Source organism: Xenopus laevis, chromosome 6L, assembly GCF_017654675.1.
Source record: "Xenopus laevis strain J_2021 chromosome 6L, Xenopus_laevis_v10.1, whole genome shotgun sequence".
NCBI lineage: Eukaryota > Metazoa > Chordata > Amphibia > Anura > Pipidae > Xenopus > Xenopus laevis.
The window spans coordinates 100,756,028-100,766,405 of NC_054381.1; the positions used below are offsets into that span (position 1 = coordinate 100,756,028).

The 10,378-nt window shown below is 38.4% G+C and overlaps 1 long non-coding RNA gene across 7 annotated transcripts in view; it reads left to right on the top strand.

Moving 5' to 3' along the window:
* LOC108719153 overlaps window positions 1-9,507 on the top strand; it is a 182,749-nt gene extending 173,242 nt beyond the window's left edge. For all 7 annotated transcript variants that reach the window (XR_005961941.1, XR_005961940.1, XR_005961942.1 and 4 more), the window contains one exon: window positions 8,590-9,507. This is a non-coding gene — a long non-coding RNA (uncharacterized LOC108719153). The remainder of the gene's footprint in view (window positions 1-8,589) is intronic.
* The last annotated feature ends 871 nt before the right edge of the window (window positions 9,508-10,378 follow it).

The following is a 10,378-nucleotide window of genomic DNA, read 5'->3' on the forward strand; positions in this document are numbered from 1 at the left end:
TTGCATACCTTGTGGTGTAATATTATATAATGGAAATCCAATTCCTATTGTCAACGGAGGGAGAAAATTCATAGAGATCTTAGGAGTAGTTTGTTTCTATCTCTAGGTGCGTTTATGGCCTAAATGGAAAAAATGGCTTTATTTTCTTTTTCCATTAAGGGTTAAAATCCACTTTCCTTAATATGAATACTCTTAAAAAATGGCATCTCATGCAGAGTTTAATACACATTCTTTTGCCATATGTTTTTCAAATAAGCATGAAACCATTTATAAAAGCATGCACTTTGAATATTTCATGGCTTTAATACCCTGAGTAAACTAAAGTCTCTTCTGCTGGGTTGTGATTCTGCAATGTTACACCATGTTTTATTTCTTTATGGCTTTATTTTGTGATGCTGAGAAAGTCAATGTAATTTACTGGGTCTTGTACAAAAAATATTGATAAAGTGTAAGCTTTACCACAAAAGCACCTAGTTTTACTCAAGATCATTTTAGGGTTGGGGCAGCTTTCCACAGAGCAGAAGCCCATAACAACTACCGTAGTACATCTTTGGGTTTCATTACTCTAAGTAGTAAAAACTGAAATAAATACTAGTGATGTGCGAATATATCCTAAAAAGTGGTCGTAGACCAATAGAAGTCAATGGGAGCTATGCTCATCTTTTTAGTATTTTTGTCTGAATTTTTCAAGGTATTCATATTTTTTAGAGCAGAGCTTGGCATAATTTTTTCGTTCTTTTTCATTTGGATTTTGTAATAAATCTCACAACATTTGTAGTTTTAGAGTTTGTGAGTTTAGTCAACTAAAATCACGAAAAGGAGACTGTAGATAACCAGGCCCCCATGTTTTTTTAAGAAATAAGCAAAACATTTGAGTTTGATCATTTTTTAAGTTTATAAGAATAAAAAAAATTCTTGAATTCACAGATTTACATTACAGGTCTTAAAGGACTGTGTATTTATTACTTGTCAGCTGCATATGGTTAATGAAACGTATAAAAAAAATGTTATAAAATGTTTACTTTTACTTCCTGTAACACACAAAATAGTGTTCTGGCTACTATGTTAGACATCCATTTACTCCAGACTTTATAGATGACATTTTTGACTAACTTACTATATTAGACCTATTTTATTTTGCACAGGCTATTTACCCAGTTTTTATTTTTACACTGAACTGTTCCTTTAATGACAAACAAAAGCAGGGTTGATAAGTGTTACATTTGATAGTCCAATATCAAGGTGAAAGAAAAAATAACCTTGCCTAAGGTCTTACATACTGGTTTCTTTACATTACATTTCCTTAGTTATTCTTTCTGACATTTTAATTCCTACCAAGTAGAAACAGGAAAACATAATTTATTACAGAGTAGACACAAACCTTTCATAATCTTCCAGCAAATGCAAGGAGAGCTTGAGGCTACATTTGTTACATTGCATATCATTTCCAAGCACTCTGGTATGGTTAATAGATTTTCCCACTCTCTGTCTCTCCTCTGGCCATGACAAACTAAGCATTGCTAAAATACTATATTTTTATCATATGCATACATAGTTTATTAGACAACTTTAAGCCATTAGCAGTAATATCAGCAGTTGTAAAATCAAGAAGAGCCAAGATATATGGTTTTAATTAAAATACTATGTCATAAAGGTTTGCCTCCCCATTGAAAGCATAATATTTATACATTATAGATGTTAGAGCATTAAGCATGAACAGGAGGATGCAAAGAGCCAGATCATATTTGCATGACAAGCAGAGGAATCTATACCATATTATCCCTGCCAGAAAGTGCTGGGGAAATAAGTGGCACAGTTTGCAGGTTGCATGTTGGTAAACATTACAGTTAACATTTTATAGTGCATCATTACTTTAAGCGCATCATAAAATATTGATAAAATATTTAAGGCAAATCAATCTTAACTGTTGACTCTAGCAGTTTGCTCTTCTAACTATACATATCATACAGCACTAAAACCTGAATGGTATTGTACATACTACAACATATTCAATAGACAAAACTTGCTGCATATGCAGAAACTTAGCAATAACATTTGCAGCATGCTTTTTGCTCGCTCTCCCTCTCTCTCTCTCTCTCTCTCTCTCTCTCTCTCTCTCTCTCTCTCTCTCTCTCCAATAGTATTTTTCTGCATGTGCCCCTGACGGAGACCCCTTTATATGAGAGTGAAATGGTTTGTATTTTTGCTTAATATGAAATAGAGTTTTGCTTATTTTTCATATAATGGTGTGCCCTGTCCCTCTCTCTTTTTGACTGGGTGCACAAGAACCAACATTTTGACCCCACGTCCCCACCTGTGAGCCTTCTTGTTTTTACAATCTATTAAATACTGTTTACAGTCTGTTCCAGGGGCGTAACTACAGATGTAGCAGACCCTGTGGCTACAGGGGTGCCCAGGAGGTATAAAGGCCCCATAAGGCCCAAATTCATATACAATTTTAGTAAATATTGGTAAAACAGGTCAACCTCTAGACATTTTGGGGGCCTGAAAAATAATTTGGGGCTCAGTAATATCTAGTTACGCCATTGGTCTATTAGTTTTCCGCTAGTTTCTCTCATGTAACCCTATTGTTTCCTTTTTCTATTTTTAGGTTACTTTTTTGTCTATTTCCTTTCTCTCTATGTACTTCTTCCAGTAAAGCATTACGAAAACTTTTCAATTGCAGATAAAGTACTTGTCACGCAGTCCATCCTGCTCCCGTATTTCATTTACTCCTTAGTTCATTATATCATGCTGTCTCCATTAGTCTCCAAGTATCTCTTGCACTACATAATCAGTTGTATTTAGTCTTAAAATCCCTCATCTAATGATGGGCAAATCTGACCTGTTTCGCTTTGCCAAAAATTTGCGAAACAGAGAAAATTAGTGCAACAAACACATTTTCTCACCCATTACAATCTATGGCCGTCATTTTGCTGCAAAATTTGGCGAAACATTTCACTCATCACTACTCATTTCCTTTCATAACCAAAGCCTCTTAGATCTTCCTGCAGTTAAACACATAACCCCAGCATATCATACAGTCTCCAAATGCCATTTTTATTGCATGAGGGCCAGTGCAGTATACACCCTATCACCTCTTACAACTAATTGTACAGCCTCTGAGTACTCCATTGCGGTGGCTCCCACTATCCATCACAAATACCAATTGACTTGACAGTTGAGTAAACTGGAAAAATGTATTAATCCCAAGTAAATAAGTCACATTGGGGACACTGGGCAAATTTGCCCATGGGCTGTTACCTATAGCAACCAATCAGATTGCTGCATTCATTGTTCTTTTTGCAGCTGGCTTTAAAAAGCTTATGCATATCTATAATAAATCACCTGCCCCATGCCTTTGAGGGGAAGGCATGGTTGTAAGTACAGAGGAAGTGGACCCTGTGGCTGCAGGGGTGCCCAGTAGGTATCGGGGGCCAATGAGGCCCAAACTAATGTGTCATTTTAATATATATTGGTAAAGCAGGACAATCTCTGGATTTTTTGGGGGCTTTGAAATTATTTTTCTGTAGGGTCCAGTAATATCTAGTTACACCACTGGGAGAAGGAGTACAAAACTGTCGATCTTTGCATCTTAAGATCCAGCTCAAAAAGGTAATTTAAGGTACTATAAAAGGTACTTTTATTATGGTTGTATAATTATAAATGAACAGATGTATAAATATAATATGTAAAATTTTACTTCAAATATATCAGCTGCCACAAGTGTATTAGCAACAAACAATGGTATAACATCAACAGGAACTGAATTTAAAAACAGCACCCTCTTGCTAAAGTAAGGATTGCAAAGCACTTTCGCAAAGGTTGATGAATCTATAGTTTGAGCAGTTCTGCTGCAGTCTCATTTAGTCTAAGGGTCACATAGCATGACACGAGTATAACCTCATCTTCTTTGCCTTTTCACAACCATAAATGGGATATCTTTCCAATGTGTTAGCAAGCTCATTTTTTAAAGATCGGGCAGACTGTCACTTCCACTAGCCAGTTTAAAGGAACAGTTCAGTGTGAAAATAAAAACTGTGTAAATAGACAGGCTGTGCAAAATAAAAAATGTTTCTAATATAGTTAGTTAGCCAAATATGTAATGTATAAAGACTGGAGTGAACAGATGTCTAATAAAACAGCCAGAATCCAACTTCCTGCTTTTCAGCTCTATAACTCTGAGTTAGTCAGCGACTTGAAGGGGGGCCACAGGGTACATTGCTGTTCAGTGAGTTTGCAATTGATCCTCAGCATTCAGCTCAGATTCAAAAGCAACAGAAATGACCCATGTGGCCCCCCTCAAGTCTCTGATTGGTTACTGCCTGGTAACCAGGGTAACCAGTCAGTGTAAACCAAGAGAGCTGAAAAGCAGGAAGTAGTGATCTGACTGACATGTTATACATCAAATCACTCCAGCCTTTATACATTACATTTTTGGCTAAGTAACTATATTAGAAATTTTTTTTTATTTTGCACAGTCACACTATTTACACAGTTTTTATTTTTACACTGAACAATTCCTTTAAATGTACTCTTCATTTACTAAGCACAAAGATCTCTTACTGGCTAGTGGTACGTGGTGCATTATCTAGAAAGCACTAAAATATAGGAATTTCATTCCCAATCTGTAAAGAAAGGATTCTTAATTTTTGACTATTTACTTTTTTTCTATAATAATAAAACAGTACCTCGTACTTGATGGCAACTAACCTACATATATTCATGCTGAAAGCAAAATAATCCTATTGATAAATAAATATATGTTAAATGTTTTAGTAGCCTTAACTCTTGCCCCATATTGTAGAAAGGAAAGCCCTGGAGCTATAAACGCAGGGGCTGCATGACAAGGGATCCGAATGACCAGCAGACAGATTACACTGGTTTATATTTAAAGATTGGCAGAATCAGAGGTAGCTGTGAGTGGGTGAGAAGGAATGAGTTAAGGCAGGGGAAAGCTGGGCTGGGGTGGAGAAAGAGAGGGATGTTATGTCAGGGGAAGAAGCTGTTCACTTCCTTATCTTCTGAGCAGGTAAAAACATCCCAACCACCCTCCCTTTTTTTTGCATATTTTGTGAAATGTCAGGAGTTTCTCTTTATGTTCCCATATTGTCTATTAATAAACAAATGTGGAGGTATTACTGCATTTACGGTTATATTGTGGGTTATACAGTATAATCATGTGAGTGTTTGCATGTTATTATTCATGTTAAAGGAATGTCAAGTGCTTGATCCAGGGAATGTTTCCGATCGCCATTGGGGTCAGGAAGGCAAAATTGCCAGTGGCTTCAGGCTGGGTTTTTTGCCTTCCTCTGGATCAAAACAGTGGATATATGATAATGTATTTAAGTTTTATTTGTCACAGCAATGGTATGGCCTTGCCAGAGTACTGCACAGGTCAATTTAGAAGAGGGAGAAAGGAGGTTCTCTCCTGTGACTGCACGGTGGGTTGATTGAAACAGACACTACTACTGCTTGTGCTAGGGGACAGCTTGGATTTCCTATCATCGACACACTGTAGATTCCGGACCGACAGTGGGGCTGCTGAACTTCTCTCATGGTGGGAGATGCAGGTCCTGCTCGTAGCAGAGTTTGGGGCCATCCTCTCTGTAGGTAGAGGCAGCCTAATACTCAGTGGTGGATATAATGACATAGTGCTGATCTCAAGCGGCAGAGCATAGTAGCAATCCCTTATGGAATTCTGGCTTTGAATATTGCCTTGGGGTGAGGCTGGCAAGGTCCTATTTATTTGATAAAATGTTAATAAATGCTGTGGCCATTTTCACCATTTCTGGCTCCTTGTGTTTCATTACTGTGTGTAACTAAGGGGTTCAAGGGGATGGCTGAAGGCGAAGGGTCAATCGAGGAGTCCCATTGTCAAGAGGTCCCAAGCATTCTGGATAACGAATCCCATACCTGGTATGGTATAGTGTATAGCACAGTTACTTATACAGATTGAGTTGCAGGACCCTTTGTCCATACAAACAGATACTGACACCAGAAAATATTTTTTTTATATCTATCATAATATTGTCTTTGCATACAATTTATAATTTTGCCATAATAGTATTTGCCAGATGCTCTTACATTACCTTTCTTACCCCCATGTTCCTCTATGAGGAGGCTGTCATATTTGTGCAGTAGTAGTCCGTTAGCATTACATATATGTGTAGAAAGAGAAAAAGGGATTACAGTAGGTATAGCAGTGTACCGTGAAGAACACGCACACAGTAGTTTTAACTTCGGTTAAACTTATTTTATTTGGGGCAGATTTCTTCAATTTCTCCACATGTTCAGAGGACAATCTGCTGCCACTGGAACCTACATAAAGAAAAATGCTCTGTTAGTATGTCTGTTAGGGTTCCAGATACTGATGGGTAATTATATAAAACAGAACCTGCTTATTGTAGCTTGGATGTAGTTTTACTGCATTTAATTTATATATATATATATACAGTATATATGTTTGAATGTATAGCATACAGCATCAACACACTGTAGGACAGTGCCTGGGGTAGATATGGTTCTAATGTGTCTTTATATACTTGGGTTATAATCCACAGCACCTGCAAAAATACCGTACAACTAGCACGATATTGGAAAGCTTGCCATGGAGGCCTATGACCAGGGTTGATATGGCTAAGTAGCTGACTGAGGCAGGTTCTTGTCAGGCATGAGTCCCCCAGGAGTTGTGACAGTTGGTTGCCTGGTTACACTTGCCCATCTGACCCCTAGCAATTGGGTAGCCAGCATGTCAGGTCATAACCCAGTAAGGTGGATTGTGGTTGATTGTTCCTCTGTTTTAAGTTTGTATAAAATCTGAAAAAATACCACACACCTAGCACAATATCGCTTGCGGTTTCATAGCATTGGCAAAGTGCATGGCAAAGTGGTTGGTTGACCTTACCCTAAGAGCCAGGCATGTATGGCTGGAGGGGGGTCTCTACAGAGTGGGCAGACTGGCTTGCACCCCATTATTATTATTAAAAGAAAGGTAAGTCTGGTATCCAAGATGCAATCAACATCTGTATAAGCAGCATAGTCTACCACATGGGCAGAGTTAATGGTAATTTGTAGCAAAATAATGCAAAATCAACATGACCTATAGGTAACTTTTCATATTTTAAAATGTACTTTTTAGTGTCAGTATCCCTTTAACCTGTCCAAAAAGGGTGGCTGGCTTTGCCAGCAATCGCACATGGTCATAGATTATTTTAAATGCATTTATTTATGTTTTGTTTATGCTTTGCATACATAAAATATTAAAAAAAACATTTATATCATAGGGCTAATGGACAAAATATTCCATCCTGTAGTACAGTATGTTTGATACAAAAAATGTTTTTGTATATTTTGTGAATATTTAATTTTTCATTCCTTTTCTATGTTTTATTAACTAATAATCAATAGTTATAAAGTTATGGTGTATGGTTAAAGGTTTTCAGCTGGGCTTGTTGTGGTGGTAGGACCTTGCCAGAGTACTGCACAAGAAATTTTAGAAGAGGGAGAAATAAGGTTCTGTTCTCTCCTGTGATTGCACGGTGGGTTGATTGATACAGAGGCTACTACTGCAGCCTGCTTGGATTTCCAATCATCGAGACAGCACGGATTCAGGGCTACTAAACTTCTCTCATGGTAGAAGATTTGGGGGCCATGCTCTCTGTAGGTAGAGGCAGCATAATACTCAGTGGTCGATATAATGACATAGTGATGATCTCAATCTTCATTGAGGAGCGGCAGAGCATAATGTCTTATGGAATTCTGGCTTTGAATATAGCATTGAGGTGCAGCTGGCAAGGTCCTATTTAGGGTAGGGCTACATGGATGTTTTCGGCGCGATCTGACGTACTGCATGCTGCGTCTGCATCCGACAGTCGTGTCACGTCGGATCAACGCTGCAACACCATGTATTTGCATTCACTTACCTTATTTTTGTTGCATGCAACTTGTCGCATGCGTTTTGTCACAATGTGTCGGATCGCGCCGAAAATGTCCATGTAGCCCTACCCTAATTTGATAAAATGTGAATAAATGCTGTGTCCATTTTATCCCATTTCTGCCTCCTGGGGTTTCATTATGGTATCTAACAATGGGGTTCAGTGGGATGGCTGAGGGCAAAGGGTCAGTTGAGGAGTCCCCTTGTCAAGATCCATCTTGGATCTGAAAAACCCCAGGCCCTGAGCTTTCTGGATAGCAGGTTCCATACCTGTAAACAGATTTTCATGATTTGTGTGATGCAAGTGACATTATAGTGATATTATAGTGAAGTTTCTATGTTTTGTTCTTTTATCCATGGGACCCTTAAAATGCCCCCTCTGTTCACTAGAACTAGCTCTCGTAGCCCAATTATTATGCCAGCCCTATCTTATATTATAATGGAGGTAATATAGAGTATTGAGCTTATTTACTCTAGCTAAGGATCATACTAGAGAAATAATGACAGTTCTGCTCCTGTACAAGCTGTTTCTCATTTCCTAATACACAGAGTATAATGATTATTACATAATGTTAATTTTCCCCATTTGCAATCATGTTTAAGTGGCCAGCTATGGTTTAATTACTCACTGTAACATTTTATTATTTTTGCAGAGAAAATCCTACCCAGAGGCCCTGTGTCTTCTTTTGAACTGAATTCCTTTGATGATATATGTTCTCACTGAGAATTAAACACAAAAAGGACTCTGATAAACACATTTCATTACTGCTATGATGAGAGATTCGCAGAATGAAAAAGGACGCGGCCACGTGGTACTGAGACAAACAGGAAACACGAGTCTATTTCAGTTATTATGTGCCTTAAATAAAACAACAGAGCGATGATTTCATCATGAATGGCCAACTTTCCTTGCAGTGTCAGGTTATGACGGATTATTTTCTCACGAACTGACTAACTGACTGAACTGTGGGAGGAACAAGAGAACAACTTTGGCTCAAACCCCAGTAAAAAGTTGGCTGTGCAGAGACAATCAGTCTACAGAAACTAGTTGGATTCTCAGGCAGCTTAAATTGGTGGAGGAGGAAGGAGATATAACCTTGACCTGACTGTGAGATGGGAATGAGAGCCAGCACCTCTGATAGCCCCTGGGCTTTTATCTTCCTACTCTAAATAGCTTTTAAATTAAAATAAATATTTAATGTTATCTTTTGCTTTTGCTTAGAATTTTACAAAGTGTATGTGACAACATTGTTAAACCTACAGGCAAAGAAACTGAATGCAACATGTTTACCCCTTCATGGCTGCATGGATTAGCATCCTCTCCATACACACAATGCTGCATGCAATATGTACATACGTTGGATTTTTTTTTTCTTACTTGATCTGTGCAATCGGAACTGATGGATGGGTTTGGGTGTGCATTGTTTACCTATGTACTATGCACTTTCTGGAATCTTTAATAAGGGGAACTAAACCAAAATGTTTTGCAGTGAAACGTAAAAATATCTAATAACTTGCCTGAGAAAAATAAATAAGGACTAATAAATAATAATTTAATGTCATATCATTCATTTTGTTATATTGTTTATTCATAGAAATTGTAATTTTTTGGACTCTGTTCATACTACCCCTCCAGTCACCCTCCCTGTGTTGGACTGGGATGTGGGGCTTGACTGGCGTATCAATGTAAACTGTGTGTCCAGCCAAGCTGGCATTTTTCTGCCCCCCAAGCTTCATATCATAGTTTTAGTAACAATAGAAGTCTAATATAGGTAAGTAAGGGGGTGCTAGCTTTTTGATGTATTACCTGTAAAAAATGTAGCATTACTAATGCACACTATACAATGCAACTGCAAAATTCATGGCAGCATTTTAAAGGAGACCTAAACCCCCTTTCTAATAAAAACCGCTACCCTCCATAGTCCATGGGCCCCACACCACAGGAGTTAACACAAGTAAATACCCCTAAGCCGGTAATAACCCCTTGTTGCAGAGTCAGCACAGCCGAGCTCACAGCTTTAGCTGCTTCGGTAATCTTCGGGTCTTCTTCAGGCACTTCGGTAATTTTCAGCACTTTTAGCGCTTGCGCAATTGTAGTGAACCAGGAAAATGCTCCAACTGCACGTGTGCCAATACGAAGCTTCCCTTACTGAGATTACCGAAGCGGCTAAAGATGGCCCTGAGAGCTCCGCTGCGCTGACTCCGCAACATGGTTTAATTACCGGCTTAGGGGTATATACTTGTGTTAACTCCTGTGCGGGGGGGAGGAGGGACTATGGAAGGTAGAGGTTTTTATTAGAAAGGGGGTTAGTTCTCCTATAAAGATTTTGCTATTAAAGGAGAAGGAAAGGTTATATTTACTTCGGGGTGCTAAAAGTTAGGTACCCCCGAGTGATTGTATATGCTTAACTCACACCCAGCAGCAGAAAACTGCACCAGCCT